A 16,995-nucleotide genomic window follows, 5' to 3' on the forward strand; every position below is an offset into this window, starting at 1 on the left:
CACTCCTGCCCCTCTTGTATCACGCCCCCCTTGCTGTGCGTTGTGTGTTCGCTCTCATACGAGCCTCGACAATGCATCCAAAAAAAAAACAAAAAAAAAACAGAATCTGAAGCTTGTTCACAAATTATGAAACCAAAGGAAAATAACAGCTGCAGAGCCTTCTCAAACATCTTCTGAAAATCCAGATAAATGACACCAACTGCAGCTCCTTCTTCTTCCCAATTTGAAACTGCTGCAACAAATTTATGGGAGTTCTGCTGACATCGGAGCACTCAATCGAATTTATAAAAGATGAAAAGAAGTTTAATAAGGTTCCACTGAGATTTGAACTCAGATTGCTGGATTCAGAGTCCAGAGTGCTAACCATTACACCATGGAACCACACATCACCCACTCTGACTCAGCCAATTCTTCCATCAACCGTCACAATGTTCTGTCTTGTGAGCCACGTTCTCGCTCTTCCCTGAACCTCCACTTCCGGACCTCGGTGGCCAAACAAGGCTCATGACCTGCTGTTGTAACGCAAGGGAAACCCATCGGAGAGCTGCAGGCTCCGTTGCTTTGGCGTATGATTCGAGTGACTCGATGAGAGGGAGAAAGTGAAAGAAGAGACAAAGTTGGACTTTCACAAAGGAAAGGTGAAGATTCTCTCTCTCTCGTGCCAGATCTCCGTTCACTGCGAGTATTGTGCAGGATTGTGGTGGTAAATATTGCAAGAAGAATGCGCAAAGGAGCGACTGGTCGAAGGTGGTGTTGCAGTCAACAAGAAGCTGTTGCACAAGATGCTGTGGTTGTGTGGGTCTTTGATTTTCGAAATTTGCAGCTGTGAGAAGTTTTTTGAAGGAGCAGTGCTCAGAGGGAGCCGTATGCTTTATGATCGTGGCCTAAATGTCATGTCCGTTGCATCTGGAGAGGTTGTAGTGAAATATCTCTTTCCTCCATTGCCGATTGTCGTGCCAAGGAGTGACCAATGTGTTTGAATCGTGTCACTTAAGGAGTTAAGTTTTGGATATTGAATTGAGCTTTGAGTTGCGTAATCCACGGCTGTGGGTAATCCGGACAGAATGTCGGCAACTTTGTCAAAACCACTGCGACTGATGGAGATTGTTCATCATCTGGGAAGGCTTCGGCTGGTTGTTCTTCATTGTTTTCTTTATTCCTGTTTGCAACTTCTTGTCCATCCATTAAGATCACCTTGTTGTCACCAATTTTGAGGGGAAGAAAAGACTTCCGTGGCATTCATCGTCAAATTCCATTCGTTGTTAAATCGCAATGACAACAATCTCGAATTGCGAACATACCCCATGGGAGTTCATCCATACAACTCTCACGTGAGCGATAGCACAGACGACAGATAGTTTTGAAATTTGGTAAAATCTTCATCATATCAGAAAAAGAAACCAGAACACCTCACAAGAGTGAGGCGAGTTTCACATCATCATTTGCGACTTAGTTTTGCATTGGGCATCGCCCAGCACATTAATTTTGTTTTAATAACAATTTTATGAAAATGGACTGAAAGAGCCGTTTCTCGGCCCAAACGGCCGGAATCGCCCTGTGCGCACAGTTAATGCGTGCGCATATGTCTGGTATATACCTGTCAATTTTCATCGAATTCTGTTCACGAATAATGGAGAAAGAGAAGTTCAAATGAACCGGACACAAGAAAGGAGAGAACACGAGCGGCGCTTCGACCCCGTGGGGTAAAAACTGTCAAATCTCCTGAGAGGAAATAGCGTTCCGTCAAAGCAAAACCTGATTCACATTTATGAGACCAAAGGAAAATAACACAGCTGCAGCACCTTATCAAACACCTTCCAAAACTCCAGGAAAACGACACCAACTGCAGCCCCTTCTCCTTCCCAATTTGAAACTGCTGCAACAAATTTGCAGGAGTTCTGTCAACTTCGGAGCATCAAACAAATTTGTTGAAGATGAAAAAAGTTTAAGAAGGTTCCACTGAGATTTGAACTCAGATTGCAGGATTCAGAGTCCAAAGTGCTAACCATTACACCATGGAACCAGACATCACCTACTCTGACTCAGCCAATTCTTCCTTCAACCGTCACAATGTTCTGTCTCTTGAGCCACATTTTCACTCTTCCCCGAGCCTCCACTTCCAGACCTCGGTGGCCAAACTAGGTTGATGGCCTGCTGTTCCAACGCAAGGGAAACCCATTGGAGAGCTGCAGTTTCTGTTGCTTTGAGGTATGGTTTGAGCGACTCGATGAGAGGGAGAAGGTGAAAGAAGAGACAGAGTTGGACTTCCGCAAAGGAAAGATGAACACTCTCTCTCAGTCTCTGGTGGCAGATTTGCGTTTGCTTGTAAGTATTGTGCAGGACCGTGATGGTAAATAGTGCAAAAACAACCCACAAAGGACCGATTCGTCGAAAGTGGTCTTGCAATCACTGAGAAGCTGCTGCACAAGATGCAGTCGTTGTTTGGGTCTTTGATTTTCAAAATAATCAGCTGTGTTTGGTTGTTGAAAGGAGCAGAGCTCAGAAGGAGCCACATGTTTTATGATCGTGGCCGAAATGTCATGTATGTTGCATTTGGGGAGGTTGGAGTGAAATATCTCTCACCTCCATCGCCGTCTGTCGTGCCAAGGAGCCACCAATGTGTTTGAATCGTGTCACTTCAGGAGTCATTTTTGGGGTGTTGAATTGAGCTTTGAGTTGTGTAAACCACACCTGTGGGTAATTAGGACAGAATGGCGGCAGCTTTTTCGAAACCACTGTGACCGATGGAGATTGTTCAGCATCTGTGAAGGCGACGGCTGGTTATTCTAAATCGATATCTTGATTCGTGCTTGCAACTTCTCGTTTGTCCATTTTGATCACCTCCTGGTCACCAAATTGGAGGGGATGAAAAGACATCCGTAACTTTCGTTGTCCAACTTCAGTTGTTGTTAAATCGCCATTATAAAAACTCTCAAACCTCCTCACAGGAAACAGCCTTTACTCAAAGCGAAACCTGATTCACACATGATGATACCAAAGGAAAATAACACAGCTGCAGCACCTCATCAAACACCTTGTCAAATGCTTGATAAACGACATCAACTGTAGCTCCTTCTTCTTCACAATTTGAAACTGCTGCAACAAATTTATTGGAGTTCTGTCGACATCGGAGCACTCAAACAAATTTGTGAAAGATGAAAAAAAGTTTAAGAAGGTTCCAAGGAGATTTGAACTCAGATTGGTGGATTCAGAGTCCAGAGTGCTAACCATTACACCATGGAACCACACATCACCCACTCTGACTGAGCCAATTCTTCCTTTAAACGTCACAATGTTCTGTCTGTTGAGCCATGTTCTCGCTCTTCCCCGAGCCTCCATTTCCGGACCTTGGTGGCCAAACAAGGCTGATAACCTGCTGTTGCAATGCAAGGGAAACCCATCGGAGAGCTGCCTTCGTTGCTTTGGGGAATGACTCGAGCGACTCGATAAGAGGGAGAAAATGAAAGGAGAGACAGAGTTGGGCTTTCACAAAGGAAAGATGAACACACTCTGTCTCTCTCTCTCTGTCTCTCTCTCTGTCTCTCTCTGTCTCTGTCTCTCTCTCTCTCTCTCTCTCTCTCTCTCTCTCTCTCTCTCTCTCTCTCTCTCTCTCTCTCTCTCTCTCTTTCTCTCTCTCCCTCTCTCTCTCTCTCCCTCGCTCTCTCTCTCTCTCTCTCTCTCTCTCTCTCTCTCTCTCTCTCTCTCTCTCTCTCTCTCTCTCTTTCTCTTTCTCTCTCTCTTTCTCTCTCTCTCTCTCTCTCTCTCTCTCTCTCTCTCTCTCTCTCTCTTTCTCTTTCTCTTCTCTCGTTGCTCTGCATTACTTACAATTATCTGACAGATGGGTGGTCGTAAACATTTCAACAAGAACCCACGAAGGAGCAACTCGTCGAAGATGGTGTTGTGGACACCAAGAATAAGCTGAATAAAATGTTGTCCTTATGTTGGTCTCCAATTTCAGAAATCCTGAGCTTTGATGAGTTGTTGAAAAGGGCAGTGCTGAGAGGAAGTCGTAAGCTTTGTAAGCACGGCCTTCAAAGTCGTGTGCAGAGCGTTCGGGAAGTTGTGGAAAATATCTCTCACCTCCATCACAGACTCTGGTGACAAGAAGCCAACAATGTGTTTGAATCGTGTCATTTCAGTCGTGATGTTTCGGGAGTCAAATTGACCTTTGAGTTGTGTCAACCGTGGTTGAGGGTCATTCGGCCAGAATGGCGGCAACTCTAACTAAACCGCTTCCAGCGATGAAAATTGTTGAGCATCTGAGAATGACTTGATGATTGGTTCTTTCTGTTTGAATTGATTCGTGTTTGTAACTCCTTCTCTGTCCATTTTGATCTCTTCCTGGTCACCAGTTTGGGGGGGAAGGAAAGATATCTGAAACTTTCGTTGTCCGATTCCATTCGTCGTTAAATTGCAATAATAAAGACTCTGAAATCTCTTGAGAGGAAACAGCCTTCAATCAAAGCTAAACCTGATTCACATATTATGAAACCAAAGGAAAAAACAGCTGCAGCGCCTTATCAAGCACCTTCCAAAACTCCAGATAAACGACACCAACTGCAGCTCCTTCTGCTTCCCAATTTGAAACTGCTGCAACAAATTTGCAGCAGTTCTGTCAACTTCGGAGCGCTCAAACAAATTTGTTGAAGATGAAAAAAGTTTAAGAAGGTTCCACCAAGATTTGAACTCAGATCACTGGATTCAGAGTCCAGAGTGCAAACCATTTCACCATGGAACCATACATCACCCCCTCTGACTCAGCCAATTCTTCCTTCAACCATAACAATGTTCTGTCTCTTGAGCCACGTTCTCGCTCTTCCCCGAGTCTCGACTTCCGGACCCCGGTCGGTGGCCAAAGAAAGCTGATGGCCTGCTGTTGCAATGCAAGGGAAACCCATTGGAGAACTGGAGGCTCCGTTGCTTTGGGGTATGATTTGAGCGACTCAATCAGAGTGAGAAGGTGGAAGAAGAGACAGAGTTGGACTTCCGCAAAGAAAAGATGAACACTCTCTCTCGGTCTCTGGTGCCAGATTTGCATTCGCAGCAAGTATTGTGTGGGATCGTGATGGTTAGGCCTGTCACATTTCCACGGCGGCCGTGGGGTCTCCAAAATCTACGGCCACGAGCAATTATACGGCGGCCGCAGTATTTCCACGGTCACACAATGTAGCAGTCACATCATTTTTTATTTTTTGGGTAGCCACACCGGGTATTTAGAAATTGTGGACACCAAAAACGTGGGGATGTCATACAGTCTTTGATTTGATGTCGCACAGTGACCTTAGGGCGTCCCTGCGGCGGCCATAGAATTTTCAAGGCAGACGCAAGGTCGCCTCAAGGTGCCCGCAAGGCGACCGCAGGGGGGCACTAAGGCGAATGTGCGGCCAGACGGACGGTAACGAGTCGGTATATATACCAGTTCTTTTTTGACTGAAATAAAAATATAACAGTTCGGAATATACCAGTTCGTGGTGCCCCAGAATCCGAATTCAATTCCTTCCAGGAGGCTGTTCGGATTGCAAAAAGTTCGATTCCCAAACTATTTTCCCAATAAGAAATAATGGAGTGAATTAATCTGTTCCTGGACCCCAAGAAACCCCACTTTCAAGACACTTGAAACTGAAATTCCCCATGTTTAAGGTAAATAAGATGAGTAAATGACCTTCGGTGGCGGTGTATTGTATGTAAACTGGTACAATCACCAATCCAAAGGTCCACACAGGCTCGAGCTCCGGCCTGGGTTCCGATCACGCGTGCACTCTGCGAGCGCTGCCCCCAGGGTAGCTCATCAAACATGATGCCCCCAGAACCACAATCACTTTCATCAAACGCATCGGGCTGAGGCAATCATGGATATTCCAAATTACAACCGGTTTTTCTGTGAAATTAAATCCTTGCCCGACAGTCCTTCACACCACGTGATCGGATTGCTTTTTTGTTATTCATTCAAACACAAGATGAGTAAAAATAAAAAAACAGCACAAATCAAGGTGAAAACAAGAGGTAAAGCAGCGATTGACGCGAGAGATGCTTTCACGAGGACTTCCACCGACGAAGGGACGAACTGAATGAACGAAGCGGGAAGATGCGGCTCGAACAGGCGGGGGAGACATGTGAACAAACATGAATGCTTCGTTGTGTTCGGTTTTTTTTTAATGTATTCGGTTTTTAGGGCAAAATTCATTTTTCATTGATAAGATAAGACGGCAGCCGCACGAATAAGGCAAGCCCACCGTACCCCCAACGTACGGTCGACGTGGAACACAACTACGTAACAACTACGGCATGTCGAATTGCTACGGCCAACCGAGAAATGAAAAAATTTATAACTCCGCGTTATAATTCCACGGCGACCCCGACGGCCTGTAAAAGATAGCCAAATGGCGTAGGGCCACCCTGAGGCCACCGCAGAAACACTGCGGCCGCCGCACGTTTCTGTCAATTCAGAGGGCGTACGGCCGCCGTATCCTCTCCGTAGAGCAAATGTGACGAACGCCAAAATAGTGCAAAAACAACCCACAAAGGACCGACTCATCGAAAGTGGCGTTGCAATCACCGAGAAGCTGCTGCACAAGACGCAGTCATTGTTTGGGTCTTTGATTTTCGAAATACTCAGCTGTGAGTGGTTGTTGAAAGGAGCATTGCTCAGATGGAAGCACATGCTTTATGATCGTGGCGGAAATGTCATGTATGTTGTATTCGGGGAGGTTGGAGTGAAATATCTCTCACCTCCATCGCCGAATGTCGTGCCAAGAAGCCAACAATGTGTTTGAATCGTGTCATTTCATTTGTGATGTTTCGGGAGTCAAATTGAGCTTTGAGTTGTGTCAACCGTGGCTGAGAGTCATTCGGCCAGAATGGCGGCAACTTTTACTGAACCGCTGCCAGCGATGAAAATTTTTGAGCACCTGAGAATGACTTGATGATTGGTCGTTCGGTTTGACTTGATTCGTGTTTGCAACTCCTTCTCTGTCCATTTTGATCACCTGGTCACCAGTTTGGAGGGGAAGGAAAGATATCTGAAACTTTCGTTATCCAACTTCATTCGTTGTTAAATCGCAATAATAAAAACTCTAAAACCTCCTCACAGGAAACAGCTTTCACTCAAAGCAAAACCTGACTCACACATGATGATACCAAAAGGAAAATAATACAGCTGCAGCACTTTCTCAAACACCTTCCAAAACTCCAGATAAATGACATCAACTGCAGCTCCTTCTCCTTCCCAATTTGAAACTACGGCAAGAAATTTATTGGAGTTCTGTCGACATCGGATCACTCAATCAAATTTGTGAAAGATGAAAAAAACCTTCAGTAGGTTCCACTGAGATTTGAACTCACATTGCTGGATTCAGATTCCAAGGTGTCAACCATTATACCTTGGATCCACATATCACCTACTCTGACTCAACCATTTCTTTGTCCAACCATCACAATCTTCTGTGTCTTGAAACAAGTTCTCGCGCTTCCCGGAGTCTTGATTTCCGGACCTCGGTGGCCAAACAAGGCTGATGGCCTGATGTTGCAATGCAAGTGAAACCCATTGGAGAGCTGCAGGCTCCGTTGCTTTGCGGTATGATTCGAGCAACTCGATCAGAGTGAGAAGGTGGAAGAAGAGACAGAGTTGGACTTTCACAAAGGAAAGATGAAGACTCTCTATCAGTCTCTGGTGCTAGATCTTTGTGCGCTACGAGTATTGTTCGGAATCATGGTGGTAAATATTGCAAGAACAACGCGCAAGGGAGCGACTGGGAGAACGTGGCGTTGCAGTCAACAAAAAGCTGCTGCACAAGACGCAGTGGTTGTATGGGTCTGTGATTTTCGAAATTTGCAGCTGTAAGAAGTTTTTGAAAGGAGCAATGCTCAGATGGAGCCTTATGCTTTATGATCGTGGCCGAAATGTCATGTCCGTTGCATTTGGAGAGGTTGCAGTGAAATATCTCTCACCTCCATTGACAATTGTAGCGCCAAGGAGCCACCAATGTGTTTGGATTGTGTCACTTCAGAAGTCATGTTTCGGGTGTCTGAGCTTTGAGTTGCGTAATCCACTGCTGTGGGTAATGAGGACAGAATGGCGCCAGCTTTGTCAAAACCAGAGCAACCGATGAAGATTGTTCATCATCTGGGAAGGCTACGGCCGGTTGTTCTGAATCGTTACTTTATTCGTGTTTGCAACTTCTTGTCCATCCATTAAGATCACCTTGTTGTCACCAATTTTGAGGGGAAGAAAAGACTTCCGTGGCATTCATCGTCAAATTCCATTCGTTGTTGAGTCGCAATGATAACAAGTTCGAATTGCGACATACCCCATGGGAGTTCATCCGTACAACTCTCACGTGAGCGATAGCACAGACGACAGATAGTTTTGAAATTTGGTAAGATCTTCATCACATCAGAAAAAGAAACCAGAACACCTCACAAGAGTGAGGCGAGTTTCATTTCATCATTTGCGACTTCGTTTTGCGTTGGTCATCGCCCAGCACATTTATTTTATTGTTTTAATAACAATTTTATGAAAATGGACCGAAAGAGCCGTTTCTCAGGCAAAAGGGCCGGAATCGCACTTTGGGCTTCGTTCATGTCTGCACATATGTCTGGTATTTCCCTGTCAATTTACATTGAATTCTGTTCACGAATAATGGAGAAATAGACGTTCAAATGAACCGTACACAAGAAAGGAGAGAACACGAGCGGAGCTTCGACCACGTGGGGTAAAAACTCTCAAATCTCCTGAGAGCAAACAGACTTTGGTCAAAGCTCAACCTGATTCACATGTTTTGAACCCAAAGGAAAGTAACACAGCTGCAGGGCCTCGTCAAACAACTTCGAAAACTCCAGAGAAATGACACCAACTGCAGCTCCTTCTTCTTCCCAATTTGAAACTGCTGCAACAAATATATTGGAGTTCTGTCGACATCGGAGCACTCAATCAAGTTTGTTAAAGATGAAAAAAAGTTTAAGAAGGTTCCACTGAGATTTGAACTCAGATTGCTGGATTCAGAGTCCAGAGTGCTCACCATTACACCATGGAACCACATATCACCCAGTCTGACTCAGCCAATTCTTCCTTCAACCGTCGCAATGTTCTGTCTCTTGAGACACGTTCTCGCTCTTCCCTGAGCCTCCACTTCCGGACCTCGGTGGCCAAACAAGGCTGATAACTTGCTGTTGCAATGCAAGGGAAACCCATTGGAGAGCTGCAGGCTCCGTTGCTTTGCGGTATGATTCGAGTGACTCGATCAGAGTGAGAAGGTGGAAGAAGAGACAGAGATGAACTTTCGCAAAGGAAAGATGAAGACTCTCTCTCTTGGTCTCTGGTGCCAGATCTACGTTCGCTGCAAGTATTGTGCAGGATTGTGATGGTAAATAGTGCAAAAACAACTCACAAAGGAACGACTCGTCGAAAGTGGCGTTGCAATCACCGAGAAGCTGATGCACAAGACGCAGCAGTTGTTTGGGTCTTTGATTTTCGAACCACTCAGCTGTGAGTGATTGTTGAAAGGAGTAGTGCTCAGAAGGAGCCACATGCTTTATGATCGTGGCGGAAATCTAAATGTCATGTATGTTGTATTCAGGGAGGTCGGAGTGAAATATCTCTCACCTCCATCGCCGACTGTCAGGCCAAGGAGCCACCAATGTGTTTGCATCGTGTTACTTTTGGAGACATGTTTGGGGGTGTTGAATTGAACATTGAGTTGTGTAAACCACGCCTGTGGGTAATTAGGACAGAATGGCGGCAGCTTTTTCGAAACCACTGCGACTGATGGAGATTGTTCAGCCTCTGCGAAGGTGACAGCTGGTTGTTCTTTATCGATATCTTGATTCGTGCTTGCAACTTCTGTTTCGTTCATTTTGATCACCTCATGGTCACCAATTTAGAGTGGAAGAAAAGATTCGTAACTTTCCTTGTCCAACTTCAGTCGTTGTTAAATCGCAACAATAAAAACTCTCAAACCTCCTCACAGGAAACAGCCTTCACTCAAAGCGAAACCTGACTCACACATGATGATACCAAAGGAAAATAACACAGCTGCAGTGCCTCGTCACACACCTTCAAAAACTCCAGACAAACGACATCAACTGCAGTTTCTTCTCCTTCCAAATTTGAAACTTCTCCAACAAATTTATTGGAGTTCAGTCGACATCGGAGCACTCAAACAAATTTGTTGAAGACGAAATAAATTTCACAAGGTTCCACTAAAATTTGAACTCAGATTGCTGGATTCAGAGTCCAGAGTACGAACCATTACACCATGGAACCACACATCACCAATTCTGACTCAGCCAATTCTTCCTTCAACCGTTACAAGGTTCTGTCTCTTGAGCCACGTTCTCGCTCTTCCTGAGCCTCCACTTCCAGACTTCGTTGTTAAAACAAGGCTGATGGCCTGCTGTTGCAATGTCAGGGAACCCCATCGGAGAGCTGCAGGCTCTGTTCCTTGGTGGTATGATTCGAGTGACTCGATCAGAGGGGGAAGGTAAAAGAAGAGACAGAGATGAACTATCGCAAAGGAAAGATGAAAACTCTCTCTCTCTCTCTCTCTCTCTCTCTCTCTCTCTCTCTCTCTCTCTCTCTCTCTCTCTCTCTCTCTCTCTCTCTCTCTCTCTCTCTCTCTCTCTCTCTCTCTCTCTCTCTCTCTCTCTCTCCCTCTCTCTCTCTCTCTCTCTCTCTCTCTCTCTCTCTCTCTCTCTCTCTCCCTCTCTCTCTCTCTCTCAATCTCTGTTGCTAGATCGATGTTCGCTGTGAGTATTATTGTGCAGGATCGTGGTGGAAAATATTGCAAGAACAACGCACAAAGGAGCGACTGGTCGAAGGTGGCGTTGCAGTAAACAAGAAGCTGCTGTACAACACGCAGTGGTTGTGTGGGTCTTTGATTTTCGATATCTGCAGCTGTGAGAAGTTTTTGAAAGGAGCAATGCTCAGATGGAGCCTTATGCTTGATGATCATGGCCTAAATGTCATGTCCGTTGCATTCGGAGAGGTTGCAGTGAAATATCTCTCACCTCCATTGACAACTGTAGTGCCAAGGAGCCACCAATGTATTTGAATTCTGTCACTTCAGTCGTCAAGTTTCGGGTGTCTCATTGAGTTTTGAGTTGCGTAATCCACGGCTCTGGGTAATTAGGACAGAATGGCAGAAGCTATGTCAAAACCACAGCAACCGATGAAGACTGTTCATCATCTGGGAAGGCTATGGCTGATTGTTCTTAATCGTTTTCTTTATTCCTGTTTGCACCTTCTTGTCCATCCATTAAAATCACCTTGTTGTCAACAATTTTGAGGGGAAGAAAAGACTTCCGTGGCATTCATTGTCAAATTCCATTCGTTGTTAAGTCGCAATGATGACAAGCTCAAATTGCGACATACTCTGTTGGGAGTTCATTCGTACAACTCTCAGGTGAGCGATAGCACAGACGACAGATCGTTTTGAAATTTAGTAAGATCTTCATCCTTTCAGAAAAATAAACCAGAACACCTCACAAGAATAAGGCTACTGACTTCATATCATCATTTGCTTCATATCATCATTTGCGACTTAATTTTGCGTTGGGCATCGCTCAGCACATTTATTTTATTTTAAAAATAATTTTATGAGAATGGACCGAAAGAACCGTTTCTCAGCCCAAAGGGCCGGAATCGCACTTTGTGCTCAGTTCATGCCTGCACATATGTCTGGTATATACCTGTCAATTTACTTCGAATTCTGTTCACAAATAATGGAGAAATAGACGTTCAAATGAAGCGTACAGAAGAAAAGAGAGAACGTGAGCGGAGCTTCGACCCCGTGGCCTAAAAACTCTCAAATCCCCTGAGAAGAAACAGACTTCGATCAAAGCTCAACCTGATTCACATATTATGAATCCAAAGGAAAATAACACAACTGCAGCGCCTTATCAAACAACTTCCAAAACTCCAGATAAACCACACCAACTGCAGCTCCTTCTCCTTCCCAATTTCAAATGGCTGCAACAAATTTGCAGGAGTTCTGTCAACTTCTGAGCATCAAACAAATTTGTTGAAGATGAAAAAAGTTTAAGAAGGTTCCACTGACATTTGAACTCAGATTATGGGATTCAGAGTCCAGAGTGCTAACCATTACACCATGGAACCACACATCACCTACTCTGACTCAGCCAATTCTTCCTTCAACCGTCACAATGTTCTGTCTCTTGAGCCACGTTCTCGCTCTTCCCTGAGCCTCCACTTCCGGACCTCGGAGCCCAATCAAGGCCGATGGCCTGCAATTGCAATGCAAGGGAAACCCATTGGAAAGCTGCAGGTTCTGTTGCTTTGAGGTATGATTTGAGCGACTCGATGAGAGGGAGAAGGTGAAAGAAGAGACAGAGTTGGACCTTAGCAAAAGAAAGATCAACACTCTCTCTCAGTCTCTGGTCCCAGATTTGCGTTCGCTGCAAGTATTGTGCAGGATCGTGATGGTAAATAGTGCAAAAACAACCCACAAAGGAACGACTCGTCGAAAGTGGTCTTGCAATCACCAAAAAGCTGCTGCACAAGACGAAGTAGTTTTTTGGGTCCTTGATTTTCGAAATACTCAGCTGTGAGTGGTTGTTGTAAGGAGCATTGCTCAGAAGGAGCCACATGCTTTATAATCGTGGCCGAAATGTCATGTATGTTGCATTTGGGGAGGTTGGAGTGAAATATCTCTCACCTCCATCGCCGTCTGTCGTGCCAAGGAGCCACCAATGTGTTTGAATCGTGTCACTTCAGGAGTCATGTTTGGGGTGTTGAATTGAGCTTTGAGTTGTGTAAACCACGCCTCTGGGTCATGAGGACAGAATGGCGGTAGCTTTTTCGAAACCACTGCAACCTGAGAGATTGTTCTGCGTCTGAGAAGGCGACGACTGGTTATTCTTAATCGTTATCTTGATTCGTGCTTGCAATTTCGCGTTTGTCCAACTTGATCACCTGCAGGTCACCAATTTGGAGGGGATGAAAAGACATCCGTAACTTTCGTTATCCAACTTCAGTCGTTGTTAAATTGCAATTATAAAAACTCTCAAATCTCCTCACAGGAAACAGCCTTCACTCAAAGCTAAACCTGATTCACACATGATGATACCAAAGGAAAATAACACAGCAGCAGAGCCTCCTCAAACAACTTCAAAAACTCCAGATCAATGACACCAACGACAGCTCCTTCTCCTTCCCAATTTGAAACTGCTGCAACAAATTTATTGGAGTTCTGTCAACTTCGGAGCATCAAACAAATTTGTTGAAGAAGAAAAAAACTTGAAGAAGGTTCCACCAAGATTTGAACTCAGATCAATGGAGTCAGAGTCCAGAGTGCTAACCATTACACCATGGAACCACACATCACCCTCTCTGAGCCAGCCAATTCTTCCTTCAACCGTTACAATGTTCTGTCTCTTGAGACACCTTCTCGCTCTTCCCCGAGCCTCCACTTCTGGACCTCCCTGGCCGAACAAGGCTGATGGTCTGCTGTTGCAATTCAAGGGAAACCCATCGGAGAGCTGCAGGCTCCGTTGCTTTGGGGTATGAGTCGAGCGACTCAATGAGAGGGAGAAGGTGAAAGAAGAGACAGAGTGGACTGTCGCAAAGGAAAGATGAAGACTCTCTCTCTCTCACTCTCACTCTCTCTCTCTCTCTCTCTCTCTCTCTCTCTCTCTCTCTCTCTCTCTCTCTCTCTCTCTCTCTCTCTCTCTCTCTCTCTCTCTCTCTCTCACTCACTCTCACTCACTCTCACTCTCACTCTCTCTCTCTCTCTCTCACTCTCTCACTCTCACTCTCTCACTCTCTCACTCTCTCACTCTCACTCTCTCACTCTCTCACTCTCTCACTCTCTCACTCTCTCACTCTCACTCTCTCACTCTCTCACTCTCACTCACTCTCTCACTCTCACTCTCTCACTCTCTCACTCTCTCACTCTCTCACTCTCTCACTCTCTCACTCTCTCACTCTCTCTCTCACTCTCACTCTCTCACTCTCTCTCTTGAACTCTCTCTCTCTCTCTCTCTCTCTCTCTCTCTCTCTCTCTCTCTCTCTCTCTCTCTCTCACTCTCACTCACTCTCACTCTCACTCTCTCTCTCCCTCTCTCACTCTCACTCTCTCACTCTCTCACTCTCACTCTCTCACTCTCTCACTCTCTCACTCTCTCACTCTCTCACTCTCTCTCTCACTCGGCCGAAAGGGCCGGAATCGCACTTTGGGCTTCGTTCATGTCTGCACATATGTCTGGTATATACCTGTCAATTTACATTGAATTCTGTTCACGAATAATGGAGAAATAGACGTTCAAATGAACCGCACACAAGAAAGGAGAGAACACGAGCGGAGCTTCGACCCCGTGGGGTAAAAACTCTCAAATCTCCTGAGAGCAAACAGACTTCGGTCAAAGCTCAACCTGATTCACATGTTTTGAACCCAAAGGAAAGTAACACAGCTGCAGGGCCTCGTCAAACACCTTCGAAAACTCCAGAGAAATGACACCAACTGCAGCTCCTTCTTCTTCCCAATTTGAAACTGCTGCAACAAATATATTGGAGTTCTGTCGAAATCGGAGCACTCAATCAAGTTTGTTAAAGATGAAAAAAAGTTTAAGAAGGTTCCACTGAGATTTGAACTCAGATTGCTGGATTCAGAGTCCAGAGTGCTCACCATTACACCATGGAACCACATATCACCTACTCTGACTCAGCCAATTCTTCCTTCAACCGTCACAATGTTCTGTCTCTTGAGACACGTTCTCGCTCTTCCCTGAGCCTCCACTTCCGGAACTCCGTGGCCAAACAAGGCTGATAACCTGCTGTTGCCACACAAGGGAAACCCATCGGAGAGCTGCAGGCTCTGTTGCTTTGCGGTATGGTTCGAGTGACTCGATCAGAGTGAGAAGGTGGAAGAAGAGACAGATATGAACTTTCACAAAGGAAAGATGAAGACTCTCTCTCGGTCTCTGGTGCCAGATCGACGTTGGCTGTGATTATTGTTCGGGATCGTGGTGGTAAATATTGCAAGAACAACGCACAAAGGAGCGCCTCGTCAAACACCTTCAAAAACTCTTGAAAAACAACATCAACTGCAGCTCCTTCTTCTTCCCAATTTGAAACTGCTGCAACAAATATATTGGAGTTCTGTCGACATCGGAGCACTCAATCAGATTTGTGAAAGATGAAAAAAAGTTTAAGAAGGTTCCACTGAGATTTGAACTCAGATTGCTGGATTCAGAGTCCAGAGTGCTCACCATTACACCATGGAACCACACATCACCCACTCTGACTCAGCCAATTCTTCCTTCAACCATCACAATGTTCTCTCTTGAAACACGTTCTCGCTTTTCCCGGAGTCTCGAATTCCGGACCTCGGTGGCCAAACAAGGCTGATAACTTGCTGTTGCAATGCAAGGGAAACCCATCGGAGAGCTGCAGGCTCCGTTGCTTTGCGGTATGATTCGAGTGACTCGATCAGAGTGAGAAGGTGGAAGAAGAGACAGAGATGAACTTTCGCAAAGGAAAGATGAAGACTCTCTCTCTCTCTCTCTCGCGGTCTCTGGTGCCAGATCTATGTTCACTGCAAGTATTGTGCAGGATTGTGATGGTAAATAGTGCAAAAACAATTCACAAAGGAACGACTCGTCGAAAGTGGTCTTGCAATCACCGAGAAGCTGCTGCACAAGACGCAGCAGTTGTTTGGGTCTTTGATTTTCGAAATACTCAGCTGTGAGTGATTGTTGAAAGGAGTAGTGCTCAGAAGGAGCCACATGCTTTATGATCGTGGCAGAAATCTAAATGTCATGTTTGTTGTATTCAGGGAGGTTGGAGTGAAATATCTCTCACCTCCATCGCTGACTGTCAGGCCAAGGAGCCACCAATGTGTTTGAATTGTGTCACTTCAGTAGTCAAGTTTCGGGTGTCTCATTGAGCTTTGAGTTGCGTAATCCACGGCTGTGGGTAATCCGGACAGAATGTCGGCAACTTTGTCAAAACCACTGCAACCGATGAAGATTGTTCATCATCTGGGAAGGCTACGGCTGGTTGTTCTTCATTGTTTTCTTTATTCCTGTTTGCAACTTCTTGTCCATCCTTTAAAATCACCTTGTTGTCACCAATTTTGAGGGGAAGAAAAGACTTCCATGGCATTCATCGTCAAATTCCATTCGTTGTTGAGTCGCAATGATAACAAGTTTGAATTGCGACATACCCCATGGGAGTTCATTCGTACAACTCTCACGTGAGCGATAGCACAGACGACAGATAGTTTTGAAATTTGTTAAGATCTTCATCACATCAGAAAAAGAAACCAGAACACCTCACAAGAGTGAGGCGAGTTTCATATCATCATTTGCGACTTAATTTTGCATTGGGCATCGCCCAGCACATTTATTTTATTGTTTAATAACAATTTTATGAAAATGGACCGAAAGAGCCGTTTCTCGGCCGAAAGGGCCGGAATCGCACTTTGGGCTCGGTTCATGTCTGCACATATGTCTGGTATATACCTGTCAATTTACATTGAATTCTGTTCACGAATAATGGAGAAATAGAAGTTCAAATGAACCGTACACAAGAAAGGAGAGAACACAAGCAGCTTCGACCCGTGGGGTAAAAACTCTCAAATCTCCTGAGAGCAAACAGACTTCCATCGAAGCTAAACCTGATTCACATATTATGAATCCAAGGAAAATAACACAGCTGCAGCACCTTCTCAAACACCTTCCAAAACTCCAGATAAACGACACCAACTGCTGCTCCTTCTTTGTCCCAATTTGAAACTGCTGCAACAAATTTACAGTTGTGTCAACTTCCGGAGCATCAAACAAATTTGTTGAAGTTGAAAAAGTTTTAGAAGGTTCCACTGAGATTTGAACTCAGATTGCTGGATTCAGAGTCCAGAGTGCTAACCATTACACCATGGAACCACACATCACCAACTCTGACTCAGCCAATTCTTCCTTCAACCGTCACAATGTTCTGTCTCTTGAGACACATTCTCGCTCTTCCCTGAGCCTCCACTTCTG

The 16,995-nt window shown here is 45.1% G+C and overlaps 6 non-coding genes across 6 annotated transcripts; all 6 read right to left on the reverse strand.

The window, feature by feature from the left end:
• Positions 1–309: 309 nt before the first annotated feature.
• On the reverse strand, positions 310–381 carry TRNAQ-CUG (transfer RNA glutamine (anticodon CUG)). The gene has a single exon. It is a non-coding gene; the product is annotated as a tRNA-Gln (tRNA).
• Positions 382–1,951: 1,570 nt separating this feature from the next.
• Positions 1,952–2,023, reverse strand: TRNAQ-CUG (transfer RNA glutamine (anticodon CUG)). Its single transcript has one exon. It is a non-coding gene; the product is annotated as a tRNA-Gln (tRNA).
• A 6,939-nt stretch (positions 2,024–8,962) lies between these two features.
• On the reverse strand, positions 8,963–9,034 carry TRNAQ-CUG (transfer RNA glutamine (anticodon CUG)). Its single transcript has one exon. It is a non-coding gene; the product is annotated as a tRNA-Gln (tRNA).
• A 5,550-nt stretch (positions 9,035–14,584) lies between these two features.
• Positions 14,585–14,656, reverse strand: TRNAQ-CUG (transfer RNA glutamine (anticodon CUG)). The gene has a single exon. It is a non-coding gene; the product is annotated as a tRNA-Gln (tRNA).
• Positions 14,657–15,167: 511 nt separating this feature from the next.
• TRNAQ-CUG (transfer RNA glutamine (anticodon CUG)) lies at positions 15,168–15,239 on the reverse strand. The gene has a single exon. It is a non-coding gene; the product is annotated as a tRNA-Gln (tRNA).
• Positions 15,240–16,824: 1,585 nt separating this feature from the next.
• On the reverse strand, positions 16,825–16,896 carry TRNAQ-CUG (transfer RNA glutamine (anticodon CUG)). Its single transcript has one exon. It is a non-coding gene; the product is annotated as a tRNA-Gln (tRNA).
• Between the last annotated feature and the right edge of the window lie 99 nt (positions 16,897–16,995).

The sequence above is a fragment of the Eptatretus burgeri genome, chromosome 9 (assembly GCF_056783735.1).
Source record: "Eptatretus burgeri isolate ZD-2024b chromosome 9, Ebu_testis_v1, whole genome shotgun sequence".
NCBI lineage: Eukaryota > Metazoa > Chordata > Myxini > Myxiniformes > Myxinidae > Eptatretus > Eptatretus burgeri.